Source organism: Anolis sagrei, chromosome 2 (genome assembly GCF_037176765.1).
Source record: "Anolis sagrei isolate rAnoSag1 chromosome 2, rAnoSag1.mat, whole genome shotgun sequence".
Classification (NCBI taxonomy): Eukaryota; Metazoa; Chordata; class Lepidosauria; order Squamata; family Dactyloidae; genus Anolis; species Anolis sagrei.
In genome coordinates this window covers 220,723,199-220,749,476 of record NC_090022.1, presented here as the reverse complement: position 1 = coordinate 220,749,476, position 26,278 = coordinate 220,723,199, and positions in this window count along the sequence as shown.

Genomic DNA, 26,278 nt, shown 5'->3' with positions numbered 1-26,278 from the left:
ATGCTTAAGGAACCATGCTTCAAGGCCTGTCTTCTCAAAAGGTGACCCTAATATATGCTACAGCATCACAAATCCTGAGCAGTTTAAGATAAACACTTTGAGCTTCACTTGCAAAATCCACGTGATATTATATATGTCACACAAAGATTCCCAAATGCATTCCACTGGGGACTGACTACTCTATAGATGTTCCTTTACCAAATGATAATGTATCAGAGCTCTCTGGGTTTAAATACCTGAGGTTAAGTGCAACAGAAACAACACTATAAGTTACAAAATGAGGACTAAAGATAACAGGAATTAGAACTAACAGTTTTTAGAGGTTAGATCTGCAGCTAAACTTGTGTGATAATACACATATTAAACCTATAAAGCAGAAGAAAGGAAAACCAGGCAAAGCCTGAATGTTTGCATGAATGCTTACTTGAACAACAACAACTAAAATGAGCCAAAAGGTGGCAACCCAAAGGAGGACCCATGTTTTGCCCAGAGATTGCCATGGGAGGGAACAGTAAGTGCCATCTCAAGTCCCTGGCCTGCCCTATCCTGGGAAACATGGGATGGCAGTATAAACAATTGTGATCCATTCTGTCTTGAAACTGGCCCAACTGTTTACATGGGGCTGATGTCATAGGAAATATGACCTCGAGTTGACACATTTTTAGGGAGAAGTATTGCCATATAGTATGGAAAAATCAGAGTACGGGCACAGGGTAGCAGGATTAAATTGTTAGTAAACACTTAAAATGTTTGTAGGGGGGTTGCTTTGTTTTGCTTTGTTCTAGGCATTCAAACCCAGTAGGCTATCTCATTTTTATATCTCTCGCATCTGTTCTGATTATCTCTTTCTTTCCAAAATGTACACAGCATTCTGAAGCATGGCAGTCGGTTTTGTTGCCGATGGTGGAAAATTAAAGACTCGCTCTCCCAAATGATCATTTTGTAGTTCATACGCTGAAAACCATTTTTTCTCTGAAACTAGAGAGCGACGGATTGCAGCTCTTAAAAAGTGAGAGGTTTGTTTAGTGCTTTGTGGAATTATATGGCACAAGATGTCTCCTTTTAACTGAATGTTTTCTGCTCTCTTCGGTGGCACTGAGCGGTGGGTATGGGCAACTGTTTCACTCTGGAAGCACCTACCCTTGTCAGATTTTTGAAAGCCAAGCAGTGTTAATTCTTGTTGTTTTTTGGACAGAAGAGTGAAGACTTGGAATCTTGGTTTAAGGATGGGATATCTGGAAGTCCACCTCTTCCCATATATATGACCCTTTTCTGGAATTCAAGAGACCCTGTTGTGTATTTCACCATCTGGAGAGACTAGATTGGAGAACACACAGGACAGGTCTTGTTTTGCCATGGTCCCTTGGATTGTACCATAAAGCAAGAGTGGGCAGACTGCACCCTGTGGACCAGTTGCAGCATCCATGGCTGGTTTATTGGCTCTCAAGTTTCCTTGTCCCCATCTTTTAAAATTCTTTTTTTTTAGTCTGAAAAGTTATTTGGAGGATGTGGGGCAGTTTGCCATGTTTTGACCCTCCTGAGCCATTTAAGGTCCAGGACCTGGCCTAAATAGTCTAAAGGTACTAGATCTAGCTTATTACTTGGTTAGTGCTTGGATGAAAGATCACAAATGAATATCAGATACTGTAGGTTATATTTCAGAGGAAAGTACTAGCAGAATTTTCTCTGAGGGCCCTTCTACACAGGCACTTAAAACCAGTTTGAAGTCAGCTCAAGGTCAGGGTGTCTATAAAGCATGCACCTTCAATGCAATTCCCATCCAGCATATGGAAACAGCATATAAAAGCCATAAAATCTGCTGAAGCCGATCCCATGCAGAGTAGGACTCAAGACCAATATGCAGGGCACAAGCGCTGAAAGATTTGGAGCAAGAAGCTGCATACACTGCTCGGCGAGAAGGTAAATTATACACCCCCGCCCCCCAAGAGAGGAAACCACAGCATTCTGGCTCACTCCTTCCTTTCTCTGTCATGGTTTCATCCACTGCTGGTTCTCATTGGACAGGCTGCTTCTTATCAGCACATTATCCAGAAGAGGTAGGAAAACAATCCAGAATCGGTAGATCTTTATGGTCACCATCCCAGCTTGGTGCTGGTTGGAGGGATGCCTATGTAGGTACTCTACAGCACACTGGTTCTCTTCCATCCATATCCAAACTTGGATTAAGTGGCTATGTGGAAACTGTCTGAGTTACTCCTTATCTAAGAAAACAATTTGAAATTCATGACATTTCCATAAGTTGGCAGGTGTTTTGAAGGCCTGTACCATGTATCATGTTCCATCATTCACATGCACACAGAAACACACAATGAGGCATTTTAAAAAAACAGTAAATGAGCCAGCCAAAAATCACTTTTTGTTTTTGTTTTTTTTTTGGTGGGGATACAATGGGGGTCTGTCCCTAAAAATTATTCAGGGAAAGAACATTTCTCTAATGGCTGGTGGTTGTCCATTCCTGTTGTAAAGGAATATAAATAAGACGTTTAGGTTTTGGATGAACAAAAGCATAATGTTCCTGTCTGTGAAAGGGTTGTTACAACTGATATTCTATTGCCATCTTTGTCTTCAGTTTTTAAAATGACACAATCTACTGGAAAATATTGCCAGCTCATAAAGAAACATGATTTTCACTTCTGAGCTGTTAGCTAGCATTCTTTTAGATAAGAGCGATTTCAGATGAAAATTTTATCATGTTCCATCATTCATTCATTGAATTTTCAGTACCCTTGCATGGTTTCAATCTCCACTCATAATCCTCCATTTTTTCCCACTGGTTGTTCCAGCTCCCCCCCCCCCCCGCCCCTCACTTGGGGAAAACTATTGAAGAGAAATAGATGGAGTAGTTGAACAGTGCTAATTAAAAATGTGAAATGCCCTAAAAACACCTAAAGACCTACCATAAACACTACGGTTATGCTTTATGAAATTGACATATTTAGAATGATGCTAATTGCACAGAATATCAGTAAGACCCTTCAAGGATCTTAACTTTTTCAGACTTCTCTCCACCCCTTTTTGTTCATTCCATCAATCGTTTTCTAGTATTGGATTTAATGCTTCACTGTGAATACAACACAAAACCACTGACCAACTTCTTGTATCACACTGATAGATCACAAAGTTCCACCGTGAGTAGTTATGTCTTATCTCCTTCCCCGCACACTTGATCTATCTATGAGGGTTGAATGAAAAGTAATGCCTCCACCTTCATTACTTGGGTTTGGATGGGAATATTTTAATAAATCAAATGCAGAAATAATCCTTAGAATGTTCTCTTTAACTACCACTATTCACTTTTCCACATAATCACCAGACAATTGCATACATTTCTGCCAATGATGAACAAGTTTTCTGAAGCCGTCATGGAAGAAGTCGACACTCTGTTTCCCCAACCAGCACCTCACAGTTCTCTCAATGTCTTTATCAGAAGCATAATTATGTCCCCATATCTTTTTCATTATCGGGAACAAATGGAAGTCAGATGGTGCTAAATCTGGACTGTATGGAGGATGTTGTACAGTGGTGAGATCCAGTCTCTGAAGTTTCAAGTCTGTGCGCTTTCATTTCAGGCATCAGCATCCTGGGTACCCATCGTGCACAGGTCTTCTGATAGCCAAGCAAAGCAATAATGTGACCCACATGTTCTTGTGAAATGCTGATTATGCTTGAAATTTCTCTCTGAGTGATACAACGATCATCCTGAATCGATCTATCAACCCTTTGCTCGTGATATTCAGTGGTTGCTGTCACAGGACATCCAACTCTTTGTCACGCAAGTCAGATGTTCCCATCTCAACATCTTTAAACTTTCTTGCCCAATGAGGCACAGTACTCACATCAACACAATCACCATAAACAGCTTGCATTCTCTGATGAATCTCTTTTGGGGTGACACCTTCTTCTCTCAAGAATTCAATGACTGCATGTTGTTTAAGTCACATCGACCGACCATCTGCGCAGGGTTCCATACTTCGCACTTTAACAACACAACCATTCAATACAAAGGCTTCCTGCCAAAATGGAACTGTAGAGGAGAGTCTACTGAACAAGCCAGTACCTGCCGCATACCAGTACTGCCATCTGTTGAGGAGTTACGAAGGTGGAGACATTACTTTTCATTCAACCCTCATATTTTCTGGATGGTTATCCCAAATGACCTTTCAGTAGCCTTGAGAGGAGGGGGAGCAGGCAGCCAGCCAGTTCTGTCTCTTCCATCAACCTCAGGGATATGGCGTCATCCACCTGAACTTCTGGAGGGCTCCAGGCCCTGCACAACGCCTTTTCTTCCTTCAGAGCTTTTGGCTGTTTGGCCACTGCTTGTCCTTTCCTGGCCACTGCATGGCCATGGAGAATGGAGTGCTCAGCCAAAAAAGAAAACACAAATAAAACAAAAACAGGTAAATGACTCAGGGAAGGAGTTGTGATTGGAGTGTAAATCCCCCCATCTGCCATGATCCATAATAGGGGGGAAATTTCCTTCCATGATTGGTGCAACAGTGCCACCATGCTTAGCAACTGAATGAGAGCAGAAAAGCACTCCTCTCCAGAACATAAAACCATTAAAAGCTTCATAATGTTACATAAGGATGCATATTGACTTCTCAGTATGTTCCATTTGGGAGAAAATGAAGTTTGCTCCTGAAAAACGAGGTAAAGGCTACATCCAAATGTGTCACTGAGCAGGACATTTAGTTCCAATTTTCAGATAAATGTCCAGTATCTTACCCTTTTTAGGGGAGAAAAGTATATGTTCTTGAGTCAGAGAAAATGGAGAAGTGACATGATAGTCGTCTTTATATATCTGAAGAGATGTCATGTAGAAGATGTAGCAAGCTTCTGTTGTTCCAGAGGCCGAAACACAAACGAATAGATTCCAATTACAAGAAAAGAAAATCCATCTAAACATTAAGAAGGACTTCTCTACTCTAAGAAGTGTTTGAATTGTTTGACAGTGGACTGCTCTGGTTCTTTCTCGTTTGGAGATCTTTAAATCAGTGGTTTCCAACCCGTGGGTCCCCAAATGTTTGGGCCTACATCTCCCAGACATCCCAGCCAGTTTACCAGCTGTTAGGATTTCTGGAAGTTGAAGGCCAAAACATCTGGGGACCTGCAGGTTGAGAATCACTGCTTTAAATAGATGTTAGAGAGTTTTTTACTTGTTTATTTCACATGGCAGAGAGTTGGACAAAATGACCTTTCCATCTTTATGGTTCTAATTTAATTCAAGGACAATGAGTAGTTTTTTTAAATCTCTCTCTTTTCCTTCTTTCTTCTCTCATCTTATGCTACCTGATAGTGCTTATTCTATTTTTATGGGACATGGGAGGCCTGGATCAATATTTCCTATCTGCCATGGAGATCAGAACGTTTCCTTGATCTGCCTTGATCTAGATCTCCTTCCCTGCCCCTTCCTTTTCCCCTCCCCTCCCCCTCCTCTACCTCATAGAGCTGTGAAGATAAAATAAAGAATGTGATTAAGTTCACATACTTGTAGAAAGGTGATTTTAATTTGCCTCTCAAATCCCTCATGAGGTTCGCAAACAAGAACCATTTTTCTCTCTCCTGTAGCATGGTCACTCAATTATTGATAACTTTCCTTGCTCTGTCAGAAATCAGAGAAGGACCCATGTTGGTCTGTGAGTGAATAGCTGCCTTCTTCGGGTTTATAGATTGCACTGGGGAAAAGGATTCCTTGGGAACAGGTACAAGATGCTGAGCTTCATCTGGTAACCAAGGTCTAATTGACAAAAAACACACCCTTTTCTCTCTCCAGAAGATAAGGCTTTAAGCTGGCACAGAAAACCACTAAGATTTCAAAACGGCATCAGCTTGCTTGTTAGTTGCAAAGTTGTAAAAACTGAAGTGAGGGGGAGAAAGCTTTTAAAACAAGATGGTGCCTGGTAGGTTGCCAGTCTGGGCTGTTAGTTTTCACAGGCCTGCTGTAATGAGAGACAGAAATAATGCTTCTAAGATGCATGTCAAAATCTATTTGATTTGAGAGGAAGAACTATTGTATTGTACATTTTTAGTTACCTACATTTGAATCATTAATAGTGTCAGTTGTCTGAGAATTAATTGGCTGCTGAGGAAGGAATTTTCAGTGTGTAGGATGCAATACTTTATTGCTGTTATTTTCATTGTTTTTGAACTGAAGTGTAAATGAATGTTATTCAGTATTATTTATGTATTATTTTTTATCCTTTGTCTATATCTTTTGATATTAATTTTCTTGTGGCCTGTTTGAGTACTGATTTTGGGAGAAAGGTGGGCTATAAACCAAACACAGTGTTAGCAGAGAAAGTGCATATCAGAGGAATTATGAGATGCCACTCTTAAGGAGCAAATACCAGTACTAAAGTTAAAAGTAAACTTTATTTAGGAGATCTACATTGTTGATAGAGTATAGACTAGGTTCCTAAAGCTAGCTATGCTAAGTTCATTCCTGGGAAGACACAGAAGTGGAAAATTCAAAGGAAAGGGCAAGAATCTTGAGAAGAAGTGGGGACCCGGACATCACAGATGGAGGAAGGACAGATAAGTTGAGAGTGTAAGACAGGGGACTGGCTTCCCTTACCAAACTTCCTTAACCCAAACTGATCTATACATCCACATCACGAGGGCTATATCTTGTGTACAACATTGTTGAAATTTTAACAAACAGATCAAATCAATCAATCATTTGAAAGTAAGACAAAGAGAATAATAGTTTGGCATTCTGTAGCTTAATTCCAACTAGAACAGCCCGATTTGATCAATTGTTGGATGGCGTGTCAACATATTGATAAATCCCACTGATTGGATGTACTGTAGTCAAGTTACAATAGAATATAGGCAGGATTGCATGTTTAATATTTAGATAGCCTTTTCAACTGATATGCTGGTTTATAAATGAAATTTTTGTTTGCAGAAATCTTGTTGATCAACAGATATTAGAGGCAGCCCCAAAGGCCTTTAAAAAAGAAAAGAAAGCAATTTCATTATAGTGAATTTATGCTTCCATTCCATCCTAAATACATACATTAAAATTATGTTATCTAATTCATTGTTCCAAGGGACTTTTAAACATTATGTCTACCTTTCTCTGCTTATTCTCTCGTTCTCCCTCTATTTTTATAGTCAACTAGTAAGTACAACCCCATCCTTAGTGTTTCCCACTGAACTCAACCAATAATTCATAGAAGTTATACTTGGATGTACAGTAAGACCCCTGTCTTTGTGAAGGCTACATTTCCAGCTGCCTTGTGGTTATGTGTAATTGCGGACATAGCCAACCACCATCGAATTACCCCATTTCTGGTCCCAGGATACTATAGAATTGCATTGGAAACCTAGAGAGGTACACTCTCTAGGAATTTGCTAGGTCCTATAAGGCAATGCTGTGACATCCTCTGGTGGAAGTATACCATAGAATCACTTGGAGGACCTAACAAATTCCTAGGGAAACCATCTTCCATTCCACTGCCAGGTTCAGGAAAATGAAACCACAGATATGGTCCCTATGGTTATGATGCTCTTACTGTATTTTATTCCACTAAGACATGTAAATGTACAATATCAATCAATCAATCATGGGTACCTTTTGCATGTAACATTTCATGTCCTTTGTTATTATTGTAACAAGTCAAGTCCAACTTATGAGTAATCACAGAATTGGTTTTATTGGCAAGATTGATTTAGAGGAGTTTCCAATACCCTTCCTCCTAGGCAGAGAAATAATAACTTGGTCAAGATTACCAAATGGGTATCCATAGTTTCATGACACTTCTGTAGGTCAACAACCAAACCACTATACCAATTTGGTTATCCCTCTTGAGCCAGTAAAGTATAATGGTTAAAGTGATGGACCATGACTAGAGTCCAGGGCTTGAAGTCCTGCTTGGCCATGGAAACCTATTGGATGACTTTGAGTGAGTCTTAATTCGTCTTTATGTATTTTCTTACCATATTTCACTGCATAATAGTCACCATCGTGTAGTAGTCGCACTCCCTATCTGGTCCCCCAATTTTGATTTTTAATTTCACCGAGCTATAGTCTTATAATTGATTCACTCACCTGTGTGCCCACCCCCTTTGAACTACAGTGCTTCACTTGCCAAATCATCTGCCTCCTTTCCAGTGAAAGCAATACGATATCTTTTCGCCCCACTTTGGATTTAGCTGAATGAAGTACTGTAGCTGAAAGGAGGCGAGTGATACATAGGTGAGGGAGGTGTGGTAGTCGGGACTTTTTCATGGCATGATAGTCAACACCCCTTTTTTAGCCAAAAAAAGGGATTAAAAATATGACTACTATGCAATGAAATATAGTATATCCCACCTTTCTTCCAATAATTATTATAATGAGACCCCAGGCATCAAGGGACCCTTCCACACAGCCCTATATCCCAGAATATCAAGGCAGAGAATCCCACAAGATCTGATTTGAACTTGGTTAACTGAGTCCACACTGCCATATATTCCAGTTCAAATGAGCTGTGTGGAAGGGGCCTAAGTACTCTCTTGGCCTCAAAACCAACTTGATTTGTACTTTTTGGACTATTAGATCCAGAAATTTGTACTTTGTACATCAAGGCTCATTTATTATATGGATTCCAAGCTTTGAGATAACGGACCTTTGCAAGCCATTTCTCAGCTCACAGAATGCATGTAGAAATGTGTCTGTTGTCAAAAGTAGCATACACAAACAGCCTTTGTATATAAAATGGATACATACCATTTATTATTCTTATTATTATACAAAAAGAAATACAAGCTTGTGTGTGGTGTATGTGTGTATTTAATTTAAGCTTTTCAGGCTAATGGGGGGAATGAGATGGTACACACAGGTGACTGAATATATTCAGCTTGTTATGTGTATATTATATTGTCTGCCTATGAATACAGTGAATTCACTTCCTTTTTGTGGTAGTTCTCAGACCATCAATATTACTCTTGGGAGTCCAAGGCTGCTTCTCCAAATCTACAGTATTTAATCCAGGTCAGGATTTGGATTAAAGAGAACATTGTGGAGTGCCTACACATGCATCCCATAAACCTGTTCAATGGGATATTGGCTACAAAGATTCACTGATTGTGGATCAATCTGACCCAAGGAACATTTTTTCTTACCTCCTCCAACAAAATGAACTGATAAAATGCAGAAAGAATGATAGGAATGAGCACTGGAGGGAAGCTGGGCAAAGGAAGAAAGTGAAAGTGAGTTTTCCCATAGGAACACTTTGATTTCCTCTCAGGGCAGGGTGGGGATATGTTTGTTTACCTTCCAGCTAACCTGTGTATCTGGTTTCTTTCTCTGATGCCTCTGCAAACACTTCACATTTTTGGTCTCGGATTCCTGCTCTGCATTGTTCATATACTGATCGGCTTCAGTGGATTTTATGGTTTGACCTGGAATTTCTGGTGAGTTTTTAAAATATGCTGTTTCTGGCTGAATGTGTGCTGCAGTGTTTATTGGGGTGTACATAATATAGACACCCCAACCTTGAGCTGGCTTCAAGTTGGATTTTAGTGCCTGTGTAGAAGGGTCCCAAAACTCAGTTCCTATTTTTTTTTTATGTCAGGAGCAGCTTGAGAAAATTGTAAATCTCTTCTGGTGTGAGAGAATTGGCCATCAGCAGGGATGCCTAGGAGATGCCCAGATGTTTTAGCATCCTGTCCCCACATGAGAAGCTGGAGGTGACAAACAGGAACTCACCCTGCTCCCCAGATTTGAACCGCTGACCATTTGGTCAACAGTCCTACCAGCACAAGAGTTTAACCCATTGCACCGCTGGGGGTTCCTTGTTCATAATGAAGAATGGTGTTAAACAATATTGGAGCAAATATTGTTTTGGTAATCAGAACTCATTTTCTGGAGACAAAAATGCATCTAGTCTGAATGAACATTGCTGCACATTTAAACTCCCAAACAGCCTGGTACTTTGATATTTCAGGGAGTGACTCTCTATCCAGTATGTGCTGGAAAGGCCCTCTTCCATGTTCTACAAGTGGGCAATATACATTGTGAGAGGGCAAGAGAGACCTTTTCTGATGTGTTGCCCCAGTTCTGGAATACCCTTTAATAAGATGTCTGAACATAAGATGTATTTCACTTTCAACTGAAAACAGGGATTTTGTCCAAATCTCTATGGTATGTGCACCTTAAAGGCATCTAATCTTGGAAGCTGAGCAGGTTCAGTCCTGATTAATACTTGAAGGGGAAACCGCCATGGAATACTGGGTGCTGTGAGCTATATTTCAAAGGAAGGGATGGGCAAAACCACCTCTTGAAAACACTGAAATTAATTCTGTCACTATAGTTAACACGTGATTTGAAGGTACACACATGCACACACATGGTTTTAAACTGTTTTAATTTGTTTAAAATTGTGACATATCAACATTTCAATTGTTTCTTTATGCTTTAATTACAATTGGTTTAGAGTGTGATAAATTGATTTTATTGTACACAGCCCTAAGATCTTATTATGAGAAATGGGCTATAAATATTTCAACAAATAAATAATGTATTTTGAAATATTGTGAATATTGTTTATTTATTTATGTATTTAGTCTTATAGCATAATAAATAAGTAATAGAATTTTAGCCTGAAATTTCCATTGGAAAACAGTTTTATAATCTTTTTTTAAAAAAACACAAACAAAATGCCATGCCACAGATATTTTGCCTTCCATAAATTACAGCGATCCCTTGCATTTGAATACAGGTTGCTTTCAGCCCACTCTGAGGTTATTTATTACTGTGAATGAAACAACACAAAATGAAAATTTTCATATGAGACCCAAAGCCATAAAAGTGCATGCAAAGTCACATGAGGTGATCAGTTACTAAAGGCACACAGCCACTTGTATTTTCAACACACCAACAACTAACTTTAGTTTGCAATACATTAGTCATATTTGTTTTCAAAGGAAGGTTATAAATAGTGGGGGTTGGGTAACTCGGTATGTATTTAGCAAATGAGCACAGATGGAAAACCAACAGATGGTCCAGCACTTTTATTTTGTATGCTCAGCCCTACATTTAATTTTTTTTTTAAAAAAATCATAATCAAGACGAGGGTCTGTTGTAACATGAGCTAGTTTTCCTATGGTGGCATCATATATCACAGATATCCTTATATGACATTTTCCTAACATGGTCCATAAACCTACACAAATGTTGCTACTTGCCTGATATCAACACAGAAAGTGAATAAAATGTGGCTCAAGGAAGGTAGTCAGAGAAAGGAAATGTGCTAGTACTCTGCAGTTCATAAAGATATCTCTCGCCATCTGGTTCTTGCCTCGGTGCAATGGAATAATCTGCCACTTGACATTAAGAAGGAGGAAGAGGAAGAAGGCAAGGAGGAAGATGGGGAAGAGATGCTGAACAGATTTTCAAGAGTTCACAGGCCAATTTCTTTTGATTATCCAGCTTAGGGACTATTCACAAACACATCTACATGGACACTTTATCCTGAAAGGGAGGAGGGATCTTCTCTGTGACAGCTAGCTACAGATTAATACAGGCCAAAGCTGCTTAACATACCTTTGAACCATGCAAACAAAAGACAAATAAATGGCTCCAAGAGCAAATCAAGACGACAAAATTGGAACTGTCATACTTTGGACGCATCATGAGAAGACATGATTCAATAGAAAAGAAAATAACACCATGTTACACCATGTTGGGTTATATATGTTGTTTCCTAATTGGTTCCATCATTAAAAAAGGAAAAGGTTATCCTGCAGCACATTTTGCTAGTTTTTCAATGGATATCTCATCGTGTCTCAACCAATTCAACATAGTTTGTGGCAGCCATAAAAACAAAGTTTCTGAAGTACAATGACTACTTTCAAAGTAAATACTGCACAGTTAAACAGGGAATAACACTTTCAAACCAGGAAGAGATCTTTTTTCAAATATTGTTATATAGTGCAATGCTTGATAAAGCAGAATGCAAGAGAGAAAAAATACAACATTGGAGGTGGATAGACTAAAGGCACTGCTACACTAACCATATAATGCAGTTATTATTATTATTATTATTATTATTATTATTATTACTTTACTAACACAAAAACACAGTATGTCACAGCAAATGAGATATATATGCTGGATTTTGTATCACAAAATCACAAGTCGAACACTTCCCAGGCATCTAGGACTGTGTGATGTATTTTCGAATGATGCATGCAGATCTAAGTAAGGTGGCCTTTTGCAGTTGACAGATTGTGATTTAGGCAAAGTTTACTGTTTCCAAATGACGGCTGAGATTTTTTGGCATGGCACCCAGTGTGCTGATGACCACTGGGATCGCCTGTACTGGCTTATGCCAGGCTGAGTTTTTGCTGTGGTTTTTCCTCAATTCAAAAAACAACAACAACAATTATTATTATTGTTATTATTATTATTATTATTATTATTATTATTATTATTATTATTATTCCACGCTTTATCTCCTGCAGGAGACTCAAAATGGCTTAGCATAGAAGCATCAGCATACAATTTAAAATATACAAATATGCAAACTTTAAAATAGGATTAAATATAAACAGTATTTAAAATGTATTGTTGGAGGCTTTCATGGCCGGAATCACTGGGTTGCTGTAGGTTTTTCGGGGTATATGGCCATGTTCTAGAAGCATTCTCTCCTGACGTTTCACCTGCATCTATGGCAGGCATCTTCAGAGGCATATTCAGAGTTAAAAACCACAGCACTCCCTGATTAAACACCTTAATCTTTAAAAGCCTGTCTGAATAAAAAGGGTTTAGCCTGCTTCCAAAATGGAAGGAAAAAGTAAGAGGGCAAGGGCAAGATGGATGGATGGTATCCTTGTGATGAAAATCACAAAATGCAATGGACATCAAGTTCTCCAAAATTAAACATTTTGGAGAACTTGGTAGAAAAGTATAAAGTTATTACAATGAAGTGGACATCCGATTTTCATAAAAAGGTGCTCTGCATTCGTTTGATTCCATAGCAAGCACTGCTATGGAACTTAATATAGACTTAATATAGTCGAAACAAGAGAGTAAAGAATATAAGCCCTCAAGAAAAAGTCTTCTTTAAAATATTTATGGTTATAAACTTGTGACTCTTTTTAATGATCTTTACACTACGCTCCATAAGGGAATCATTGTGACAGACTCTGCATTTACAACAGTTTTATGTTCTTTGTATATATGTCCATTATTGTAGCATATAAGTTGTAAAAAAAACCCATTACTACTGTAATTGGTGTACTACTGTTTGTAGAGGTAATTGATATATGCTGGGGTTTGGTACCAGCACCCCCCATGGACACCAAAATCCATCAGTGCTCATGTCCCATTAATATAATTGTGGAGTAACATTGCGTCCCTTACAGGAAAAGGCCAAATCAAAGTTTGTTTTCAGGAATTAAAAAAAATATTAATTTGTAGATGGTGGACTTCATAGATATAATATCAGTGAATATGGAGCGCCAGTAATACAGATAAAGTGTATTACTTCCAAAATTATAATAAATTGCAATAAATTGAGAGAGTTGTCAACATTAGTTGCACAATGGGTTAAACCCTTGTGCTGACTGAACTGCTTACGTGAAGGTTGGTGGGAATCCATGAGATGGGTGAGCTCCTGTCTGTCAACTCCAGCTTCCCATGCTGGGGGCATGAGAGAAGCCTCCCACAAGATGGTAAAACATCTGGGAGTCCCCTGGGCAACGTCCTTGCAGGTGGCCAATTCTCTCACACCAGAAACAACTTGCAGTTTCTCAAGTCACCCCTGACACGGGAAAAAAATTAGCTGTGAAAGACTCAAACAAAACGAGGTACCCCATTTCTCCAATTCACCTCCAACCAACATCTTTAAATGACACAGAGCAGTGATGGATGAATGTAATATTTTAGTATGGCATCATGGCACAACTAAAGAGTGAGACCATATGGAGAAGGGGAAGGGAGTTAGTCATTTGGGGGTAGCAGTCACATATTTGCTTGAAGATTTAGTTTGGCCTTAAACCTCATGTGATCTTTCATCTTCCTCCACACCAATTGTCTCCTTTACTGGTATAGCTTCTGGCCAACATTACTCTCCGGCATATCAGAGAAAAAGCTTTCTTTGTAGAAGAAAAGTGTTGGAAGGGAGTCAGTAAGATTGACATGTTGTTTTTTATGTCTTGAATAGCAGATTTACAAGTCTTCTCTGTGTTGGTATTTATTGCAAAGAAGTGGGAGGCAACTCGATCATAAACATCCCGTGATTTTGAATAGAAAGCAAAACTAAAAAAAAATGTTAAGGTCATTATAACAGCTTGTGTTTGCAGAGAGCAACAGAAGGTGTAAAGCAAGACAAATACCTTCTTCAGCAGACAGCATCAGAAATCTACACTGTCAATGTTATTTATCATTGTCTGTGACAGAGAAAAAGAGTAGGGGAAAAGATTTGTAATAGACTTGGAAGAACTATTAACTCACGACCTAAAACACTAATTCCCAGTTGGCCTTTCCTTACAGCCTTCAATGAAATTTCAAGACATTCTAAACAGATATTCTTATAGCCAAACTTGTCTATTAGCTTTAATACAGTTATATTTGCTCTTTTGCTTTCTCAAAAACTATTAACAGTAATGCATCTCTATACATCTGATGAAGCAGATTCAGTTTATGAAAGCTTATGTTACAAACTTCTTTCTCTCAGATTCAAAGCTGCCACAGTATCCCCTTGCAGACTGATCCAGACTAACAAGACGATGTCTTTGAATAATAACAGTAATGAAGTTTATGAGAATAAAAGTTTTATAGACTATGGTCTTGCCTACAAGACCTAGATCCCATAAATCAAAATATTTTTTCTCCATCTCACCATTCATCAGTTGGCAGATGGTAAGATGAAAAGTCCACCATTCTTGTTGTGCCTGACAGAAGCAATCTAAGGGCTTATCTACATGGGACAGAAAAGCTGTACTCAGCATGAATGCACCAATTGCACTTTTCAGAATGCATAACAGTTTCTGGTCATATCCCAGTTTTTTTCTTGTTGTTGTTGTTTTGGCTTAAACAGGCTTTGCTCCATTTAGGCAAAGTCAGGGGGCACTCTAAAGTTTGCTTGAAAATTTGAGTATCCCAGGGCTCTGGAGCAGTCTGGATAGCTGGATCGGGTTTGAGTTGAGGTTGATCTCTGTCCAGTGGTTCCCAATCTTTTTTTGACCAGGTAACACTTGACCAGGGACAACTTGATCAGGGACCATTTTGACCGGTCACCACTAGTCCAGGGACCACTTGACCAGGGACTACTTTGATCAGTCACCACTTGATCAGGGGCCACTTTGACCAGGGACTACTTGATCAGGGACCATTTTAACCGGGGACCACTTAACAGGGACCACTTGACCAGGGACTACTTTGACCAGGGACCATTAGACCAGTGATCACTTTGACCAGGGATCACTTCATCAGGGACCACTTTGACCAGGGACCACTTTCTAGACCAAGGACCATTTTGACCAGGAACCACTTGTCCAGGGATTACTTTGACCAGGGACCACTCTCCAACATTAGTATCAAAAGGGTTACAAATCAGTTTTTGGTCAACTTTATACATGGTTTGGTTATTTGGGGTGTTCACTCAGAAAATTGCATTGGATAAACCACATCAGCTCTAGTTTCTGATACAGAACATACGCCATCCATTAGTCACCATCTGCTTACCCACAGAAACCCATATTTAATAATCTAGACATCCCCCACAGATATGGGAGTTGTATGGTATTTACATGAAAGTATGTCCTCATTGAGTAAAGCCAACTTTATAGAAACGGAATTTCATTCATAAATAGACATATATATTAGGTTGGATTTAAAGTTAGTCATGCTTATAACTATGGATTTCAGTGAGTCCATTCCCAAGTTCTTCATCCAGCCCAATATGTATAAGGCTAGAGCCAAGTTTCTGCTTTCCAAAGAGAAAACTAGCAGTTTACCTACTATTTTCAGTAGCCCCAAGATTTCTCCTGCTCCTGCATTTGAACATCGCTTTAGCTGCTGAAGGTCATATGTTAACTTTTATTATGTATTCGCCTTTTCCTCTGATCGTTAAAAGATCTTCATTTATTCTTCAACCAAAATGTCTTCTAACCTTTCAAGAATATGTTGCTGTAATACTAAATGTAGCACCTTTCCGGACATGTGGTAAGACGTTTCCAAAAAAGTACTGTATACAAAAAATAAATAAGTTATTGATCTCCTATGGCAATTGGTGCTTCTGCACATCCAAAGCTTTCAAGATTTACAGTCACAATGTTTTGCACATGATTTGCAATATGTATTCACAATATCTACTATAATCATTCTGAAGAAACCCATATGTCAACTATTGTGCAATTGTCATGCCAAAAAAACAAGAAGTGTGATTTCTCCCCACCACTTCCTCAACAGTCAATCAGTATGCTTATGTTCCCACACCAGTATAAAATAAAACAAGCACAACAAAAAGTGTCATCCAGGCTGAGATTGGCTGCCGGAGAAATAATTTGTTTCTCCACAATGGAATGTATTCTGTATATCGGTCTAATAGAAAAGTTTTCCATTCACTCTTTCTTCTTAGTTTTAAAGCAATGCAAAATATACGTCAGATGCACTCGGGATTTGAGTAGTTATCTTTATGATATCATTGTTTGGGCAAAGGAAATGAGCTTCTCTTCCATTAGCACTGACAATAAGATGAATTCCATAGTCTACATTGTGGTGATATTTTTCTTAGGCCAACCAAAAAGCAAATATATAAAAAAATCATTGTGCTAGCTTTTGAAAATCACAATATGGGAAAAGTTCAAAAAATTGCATTAATTATTTCGCAGAATATCCTTTTCTCATAAACCTTAGCAAGTCTGTTCATTATCTAGATAGGTAAATAACAATGAATATATATTTTCAGTTAATAAATCCTTGATACTTTTTGAAAAAGAACAGTTACCAGAAGCCCTAGCCAACTTGTTCAATGATCAGTAATTCTGGGAGTTGGAGGCCCAAACAGCTGGAGGGCCAAAGTTTGAGGATGCCTGCAATAAACAATGGGAGAAAGCTTAGTGGGGCGGGATGAGATATTACCAGTGGTTCTCAACCTGTGAGTTCCCAGGTATTTTGGTCTACAACTCCCAGAAATCCCAGCCAGTTTACCAGCTGTTAGGATTTCTGGGAGTTGAAGGCCAAAACATCTGGGAACCCACAGGTTGAGAACCACTGCTCTAGCCAATCCTGTTATAGGTCTGTGTGCCCACCTCTAAGAGGGAAAGTAAACAGCAGCTACATCAAGAACCCTTTACTGAGGCTCCTGGATCTGGGCTCTCAGTCCACTTCTACACTGGCGAAAATGTCTGTCCACTCTGTGTTCGTAGGGATGATTTCCCAAAGCAGAGAGAGGGAAAATTCCATCATTCTGTCCCTCAAATTATGTCCTCTGACTTTAGACTGAATAATCTGCAAACCTGAACCATTGTTAGCAAAGTCTACCACCTAGTGACTGAAGTTGGCATTGCAAGCTTCAAATATAAAGTAAAATTAGTTAATTAATGCATTTTAAAAACCAAATAATTGTGTAGCATCCCCTTTGTAAGTATACATGTCAAGTTTCATGTAATCGTGGAGATGTGGTTCTGACAGACAGTAAAACTGATATTATTTAAATATGGATACAACAGGTTGCCCAAGATCTGAGCAAAGGTCAGTGTTTCATTCCTCCAGCAGTAAAACATGGTTCCCCCTGTCTTGCATCATTGACCTGTAAGGCTTAAATGAAAAAGTAAAACAAGACACTGATATCTTTACATTTATATTTATTTTCTTGCATCATTTGGGGAAAGATGGGACAATTTTCAAAGCATTTCCTAGCCTGCTTTTCAAAAAACCCATGAAATTGCAAAAATATTTTTGCAACAGTGTACAACTTTGGAACTGAACCATTGCTTATATAGCAGAAAAAGTGGAACAACAGAGAATAAATCAGGACTGTTCCTGATAAATGTGGACAATTGGAGGGTGTACGTATGTATGTATGTATGTATGTGTGTGTGTGTGTGTGTGTGTATATATATATATATATATATATATATATATATATGGAAGAGAAACCTCCTCTCCATTCCTCCATTCCTGATATCAAATCCCTTCTTGGGCCCCTTCTACACTGCCATATAAAATCCAGATTATCTACTTTGAACTGAATTATATGGCAGTGTAGACTAATCCAGTTCAAAGCAGATAATGTGGATTATCTGCTTTGATAATCTGGATTATATGACAGTGTACAAGGGACCTCATATAAGTGTTGTGAAGCCTCATTTGGCATCAAACTGTATGTGTGCAGATAATATCAGGTGGGCAGGAAGAGAGAAAGTTAAATCTTCTCCAGCCCCATTGGAGCAGGAGCCATGTATTTATCTATAAACAGAGAAAAAGAAGAAGACGGCTGCCTAGTACATATCTCACATAACACATAGTTTAGTCCTGAGAGATTCTTTAGAAAGGCAACTGAATTTCATGACAGATGACTAAAAAAATATGTAGATCCATCATTTTTAGGAAGAACTTTGGTTTGTCATATTCGACGTTAATGCAGAATCTGGAGATGGAAGGTGAAAGCAAATCATTCATACCATTAGGCATAATAAGAAAGGTATTTCTAGTGGTTGCTTCTGATTGTCATGAAGGGGCAAAAAATGATAGTCATTTCATTTCTTGTTGTGTTTTTATATTAGCTACTATTCTTGCTTCAGGAGCCAATATATTGTGGTCACTGTGCACATTGGTGGTGATGGTGCAGATAAGTGGTCACCATTTTCTTTTTCTGCTTCAGACAGCAACATGTCTTGGGTCAACAGCTGGAGCCCCCTTATGCCAGCAGGACTGCTGACTGGAAGGTCAGCGGTTCAAATCCAGGGAGCGGGGTGAGTTCCCAACTGTCAGCTCCCAGCTTCTCATGCAGGGACATGAGAGAAGCCTCCCACAGGATGATAAAACATCTGGACATACCCTGGGCAACATTCTTGCAGATGGCCAATTATCTCACACTATAAGTGACTTGCAGTTTCTCAAGTCACTCCTGATACACACACACACACACACACACACACACACACACACAAACTGAGCCCTGAGGACAAAATCAGGTAGAACAGATTCCTCTTTCTTTATTCTGTTGGTGTTTCTTCCTGAAAACATTCCTCCAAGCTGCTTTACCCCTGCTGAAATCAGACTATATTGTTTTCTCAGTAGGATTGAAAGGAGGTGGACCTTCCATGCCAAACTGCAGCTTCAGCACCTGCTCTGTGACAAACAAAACAATTCTCCAAAACACATCACAGGGCAACAATGAACCTGCAGTTCTGTCTTAAGTGGATGTGTTGCAGCGTCTGCAGTATTCCTTCATATAAAGTTGTCTTACTGGAGGCAAATTCCCCTCCAGGTGTATATTAAGGGTATGGGAACTCACTTTATGATTAAAATTGCAAGACAGGCGCAAAATGTCCAGATTTCAACCCTCACTGCATCACAGCAACAGAACACACCTGTGCTCACTGTTCCTACAGAAGTTCTCTCAATCTAGGGAGCAAAGCAAAATGTGTGTGTGTGTGCGTGCGTGTGTAAGATAATAGAAGCATCATGTCTTGAGTTGAGTAGTGTTTGCTCAAAAACATTTCTATACAAGTAGAAGGACAAAAAGTAAAATCGCCTTGAAATCTGTGAAGAACCAGTCTATGGTATGTACATTGCTTCTATAGAAATGGCTATGTTTTTCATCCTGTTTTGTTGCTTCTATAGAAATGGCTGTGTTTTTCTTCTAGTTTTTGTTTGAAATTGCCTTTACCAGTAGAGATATTTTATAACCTCTGAACACTGCAAGATGAGGAGAATAATGGGAGAGAGGATAAAGTCAGGACTATGAAAGAAGTAGTTACAATCTCCATGTAAACATGCACATTTCTTAGCGTTGGCTCCCCTTTTGGGCTGTAATAGAATTGTTTATTTAATGGTGAGGTAGAAAAAAGTATGTCTGGATGTTTTGAAGCTTATATAGAGGTGGTGGTCAAGGCCAAATGCAGGATATGAGAGCAGCTGGAGGGCATTTTTAAAGAGTGTTTAAGAATTATAACAGTGTTGCTTTTAAATAATTTGCAGTAAGCTATCTTTTTAAGGGTATCATACTCCTCCCTTAAATATAATATATTCAATCCATATGACCTTGGAGGTGTCGACAGATAACGCCGGCTCTTTGGCTTAGAAATGGAGATAAGCACCAACTCCCAGAGTTGGACACAACTGGACTTAATGTCAGGAGAAAACCTTTACCTTTACTACTCATATAGCTGTTTGATAGGGGATGAACAACAAAAGATGGGCATTGCCTGCTGTGCATCATTAACCTGGGAAGTGCAGACAGACTGAGACAAAGAGAAGGAGGAGAAATACAAAAAGAGGATCTGAAATAGTTTGCTGTGTGTCATAGTTTAGCACAGTAGGTCACACAAAATAAGCTGCCTTCAGTTGTCCATGGGAGGTCTCTTCCCCATTGATGTGGTGTCCTTCAAATGCCCTCTAGTGGCTACAGTGCTACATGGAAGATGCCCATCTGCACCACCTTGGGTGATAACTGAACACTTATGCAATGGATGTGCTTAGATGAATGAGTGAAGTATTGGCTGAAAAGTTCTTTCATAATATTGCCCATGCATACTGAAAGCCTACTACCCTCCACCTGTTATTCGTGATTTATGTAATGTAATACACAACTGTGCATCTTTCTGCTTTGTTGAGCAAACACCAAAGCGGAAGAGACCTGGTATGCCAAGGAAAGTGGATGTAAAGGTGGAACCTTGCTGGGTTACTTCAGAAGAGATTTAGCTGCTAAAAGTGATTATTTAAAGTAGCCAGCCTCCCTCCTTTCCTAATATCCCTTGCTCTATTGAAAAGATATAATGAGGATATGTATATACATATGGGCAAACAACATTAGAGTGTGATGTATCTTGATCAAAAGATACAGTATTAATAAGGAAAATGATAAAAGATAGGGGAAGCTGTGGCTCTTTCTCTTTTGAAGGGAGATGTTGACAAGCTAGAATGTGTCCAGAGGAGGACAAGTAAAATGATCAAGGGTCTGGTCAAAAAACCCTATGAGGAGCTTGTTGTCCAGAGCTGTTGTAAAGAGCTGGGCATGTTTAGCCTGCAGAAGAGAAGGCTGAGAGGTGACATGATGGCCATGTATAAATATGTGATGGGAAGTCATAGGGAGGAGGGAGCAAGCTTGTTTTCCGCTGCCCTGGAGACTGACAAAATGGAACAATGGCTTCAAACTGTAGTTGAAAGAAGATTCCACCTGAACACTAGGAAGAACTTCCTAACTGTGAGAGCTTTTCAACAGTGGAACTCTCTGCCCCGGAGTGTGGTGGAGGCTTTTAAACAGAGACTGGATGGCCATCTGTCGAGGGTGTTTTGAATGCAATTTTTCTGCTTCCTGGCAGGGGGTTGGACTGGATGCCTCATGAGGCCTCTTCCAACTCTATGATTATATGATTCTTTGTCTGAGCCTACTGGGAAAGGTAAGATTTCACCTCCTTCTCTCCTCTCCCCCTTGCTAAGTTAATGGAGTTGAAACTACTCTTGACCTTTGAAACTCGGTTTACAGCATTTGAAGCAAATTGAGAAGAAAAGAGGAAAGTGGAAGGAGCTGAGACAAACTCAGACATTTTAAAAGCAGCTGAAAAAGTAGGAGGACAGACAGACTGTAAGAGTCTTGAGGACTGTAGGCACTAACAGACAATGAAATGGAAGAATAGCAAACTGCCAAATAAGATGCATTGAGTGGACTACACTGGCACACTTAGTTAAAACCAACCGGTGAGTTGCACAGACTTTCAAGAAATAAAAAGGAACTTGAAGTTATCTGGTTTCCCATATGAAGGATCCACTAAATCCAACATTTTTACTGGGTTAGCCCGGATGTGATTTATTTATTTATCATATCAGAAGCAAATCAAGGGTACAGTTGTAATGTATTTTAAAAAACAAAGTTGTGGGCACCACTTTGTAGCCCCATTTTTTAAGGTTGGCCCTGCATCTCGTGGTGCCAGAGGACAGTCTGTTCAGCACCTTCCAAGTTGCCCTGGGGTGAGTCTCTCATTCGGTATCAGCCATGGGTTGAGGTTCAAGGTTTTAGCCTGCCACTTTTGGACTCTTGTTTGCTGAGGTGTTCCTGTGAGTTTTTCTGTAGGTCTTAGAAAACCATTTCTTGATTGAAGGCCTTGGTGTGCTGGTTGATATCCAAACAGAGGATGGGCCAGAAATGTCACTGCCTTGGTTCTTTCATTATTGGCTGCTACTTCCCAACAGATGTCAGGGAATACACTTGCTAAACAGTATATTATACAATTTATATATTTAAACAGGACATTTACTATTTATATGATCAAGCTGTTTATATGTTTAAACAGTATATTATACTGTTATGCTGTTTACCCACATGTGATGTGGACGGTGTATTGCACAAAGGACAGCACCTGACATGATACACTGAGGCAGAGCAATAAAAAGATCTGACAATATTTGCTTTCCTGTAAAACACAGTAATGAAACATACCATTTCAGTGGATATTACACAAGGTAGGTTTGCAATTTGATCTGAATTGTGATTTCAATAGCCTCAATTTTCTGATTTAAAATGATGTTTGATTAGTAAGTACACACAATTAGGTTTTTTCTGCCATTGAACTCCCTCTCAAGGGAAGTTAGGCTGGCCCCATTTCTCCTGAGCTTCTGTTAGACCACAGAGATTACCAACGGTAGCTGTTCTGCCAGTATTTACTGTCTGCTACATTACGAGCAAGCGTTTGGCTAATCAGTGTAACTGAACAACTGAACACAGGAAGTCGGTAAAATTGAACATAGGAATGGCACAAGGATTATGAGAATGGATCTTGTTCTGTTGAGGCGTCATAAATTGATAAGGAATTGATAATAATTGTTGATTTTGTTGTAATGTGTGATGTGTTTTTAACTGTATATTACTGTATAACTTGCACTGTGTAAACCGCATTGAGTTGCCTAATTTAGGCTGAAAAATGCGGTATAGAAATAAAGCAAATAAATAAATAAATAAATAAATAAATAAAGCTGTTTTAAAATATATTTTTAAAATCTGTTTCTAAAGTAAACTTTTACAAGACTGTATGGCCCTTGTGATCTCTTCTAACTTTAAGATTCTATCATATGTTTAATGATTGAAACCATTTATTTTTAATCAGCAATATATCATCTCGGGGGGGCTGGCAGGCTGAGAAGTGATAATTAAATGTTTTAAATGCTTTAAATTGATTAATTAATTCACAATTGATTGATTGATTGATTGATTGATTGATTGTCAGGGACAGTCCTACTAAAACACAGAGTGAGGTATCCACATCAGCCAGCAAATACTTGGAAATGGAAAATAGCAATAAAACACTGGAACATAAAGCTGAGTGTGCCACATGGTCTGCTCTACATCCACTAAGGTAGCCATAAAACTAATCTAGCCTTTGCAGTCATGCACCAGTCCTGTCAAAGTAAGGTTCATCAAGAAGGTGGTCAACCTCACTACATGGAATGGAAGAGGGTCAACTGAGTCTGCTTTTCTTCATGGAAAACTAAGAGAAGGAACAGCAGAAGCCACCTTACATCAAGTTGTTTGTATATCTGGCCCAGTATTACCTTCTCCATTTGGCATCAGTTCTTCAGTTTTTCAAAGACATCCCAAGATGAAACAGAGCTGGGACCTTCTACGTGCACACCGTGAGCTCTGACTCCTCTCCTTGATCTTGAGAGTTTATGAACAATTGGTGTGTGTGGGTGCTTTCAAGTTGCCTGTCAATTAATGGCAATCCTGTGAAGATTTTCTTAGGCAAGGAAGCTTCCTCTGAAATATAGCTAACAGCAACTGCTATTCCTTAGCCATCTCCCATCCCAGTAGTAACTAGGACTGTCCCTGCTGAGTTTTCAAGATCAAATGGGATCTGATGCCTTTAGGCTATCTCAGAAAGCCAAGAAGTCAGATAGGTGGAATCGTCAAGAGCTTCAGTTTGGGGACCTTGCAATTGGAAGTCCCAGTACTACATTACGGGATTACTGGAGGCTGCTGGTAGATCCATTTTTCATCACTCTGTTTTGCCCAGTAACACTGTGTTTCACAGAAACAAAAGCATAATAGCAATATTTTTTTAAGACTTATTGAATAACTAACTTGGAAATGTTACTTTTTGGTGAGGGTGGGGTTGTAATCCAGAAGTTAAAAACCAAAACATTGCCATTTCACATTGCTTTAAAAGGTTATACCATGCTAAATTCACCAAAAAAATTAAATCTCTTTAGGAACAGAGTTCATTATTTTTCAAAAGAGATTTTTGACTTAATTAAAAAGATGAGCTAATAACTGTGCCATTGGAGTGATTTCCAGCTTACTAAGGGTACTTCCAGACAGCACTAAATCACGGGTTTTAAACAGGGGCAAAAAATCCTGGGGCTTCAGAAGAGGTCCACATACAGACCTGTTAGTCCTGGGATTTCTGACTCAATTGTCCATACTTGATGCTTTGTTGCCAGATTTAGAGGTTCCCAAGATGGACGCTGCGGGACTTCCACCAGAAACTTTGGCATGCGAATATGAGGATAAGCAGAGAATCACTGCAACAAATCACTCCAAAAGTTCTGTTCTTTGTCCTGGACAAAGAAAATGTGCCCTCCACAGATTTTATAAAGTTTCGGGCACACAAACAAAGTTTTTGCCTTCTACTCAAGTGTCATCTTCTTTTTAGGAACTGATCAATCAGGAACAAACATCTAAAACCTGGGAACAAACCCAGATAATAAATCCTGTGATTTCTGATTGCGGCGACATACAGACATGCGAAGATTTGCATATTTGGCTCAAACCCATGATACTCCTGCACCTGGAAATCTCGCTTTTTTGACTTTTGTAGTGATTGCTTCCGCATTTACAGGGAATGGTGTCTGGCCACCTTCCTGTTTGCTGCGGAAGCTCTTGGGATAAAGGTACTATCTGGACAGGCCCTAACTTCTGCCAATATTTCTATTGCAGCAAAGTGTGTGTGTGTGGCAGTGCAGGGGGGAATGGTACCCCTTACCATAGGCAACCACTTCTTCATGGATTTTATAAAATCTAGGGTATAGGTGGTAGCAGACATAGTCAATGGACATTCTTCACAAAAATAGTCACGTACTTTTCAACAACATTGTCTGCAGCAGGTGTATGTACTCAACAGATACAAATGGCAATTCTCATATCCACAAAGGATATATGTTCCCAGATACCATGCGGATACCTGAAACCATGGATAATAGAAAACCCTATTTTCTGGCTGTACTTGGGCCAGAAGCATACTGTAGAATTGCATTGGAGGACGTAGAGAGACAGGCCCAGGAAGGAATTTTTAGGAATGTACCCATGGATCTCAAATCAGTGGATAAGGCAGCCTAAAATGAGAGAAACCAGTGTTAGTCCATGACCACAATTTGTGCTTAGAGTGTTGGTAAACCCTTTCTTTCCAGAGGACCATCTAGAAACAAAGACATTGTATTTCCAGCAACCAAAGCTTTGTAGGAAGATCTTAATTTCCCAAACAGCATGGTGCCTGTGTACAGACAAAATTGCCTATTTGGGATGTGAGATCTCTGCGTGTGGATGTTTCTCAGGGTTCAGTACAATGGTACCAGCTATTTTAGTGCACTATAACATTTATTGTTAAGGAGGCAAGCACAGTCAGAAATCACATTCCCATGAGAAGGAGGTCCTTCTATACCCTACATGAAAACATGTAAATGAAATCAAGGAATGTCCTTGGCAATTAAGTTCTCTGCATTTGTAAATAGGAACAACAGCTCCCAGTCTGCCCATATATGCATCTTAATTGTCACAGAATGACTTTGTGTCACAGAGTACAAAGGCTGAGAAAGAACTTAAGAACCAGAAATACAAAAAAGAAAGGTGTAGTATGATGAAGAAGCTTTGGCTATTTTATGGGAGCAGGCGCAACCAAAACAGCAGGAAGAATTGAAACTCCTACTGGGCTAAATAGATTGGGTCTCTGTCCAACAGCAGTAAGAATCCCTCTAGCTAGCGTTTCTTTCACACGTGAGAAACTTCCTACAGACTATCACCTGGATTGCAAATAAATAGACAATCAAAAGCATTTAAGCTCCCAGTGGAGTTCACATCCAATTCTCTAAGAGAGTGCTCCTCTGCCA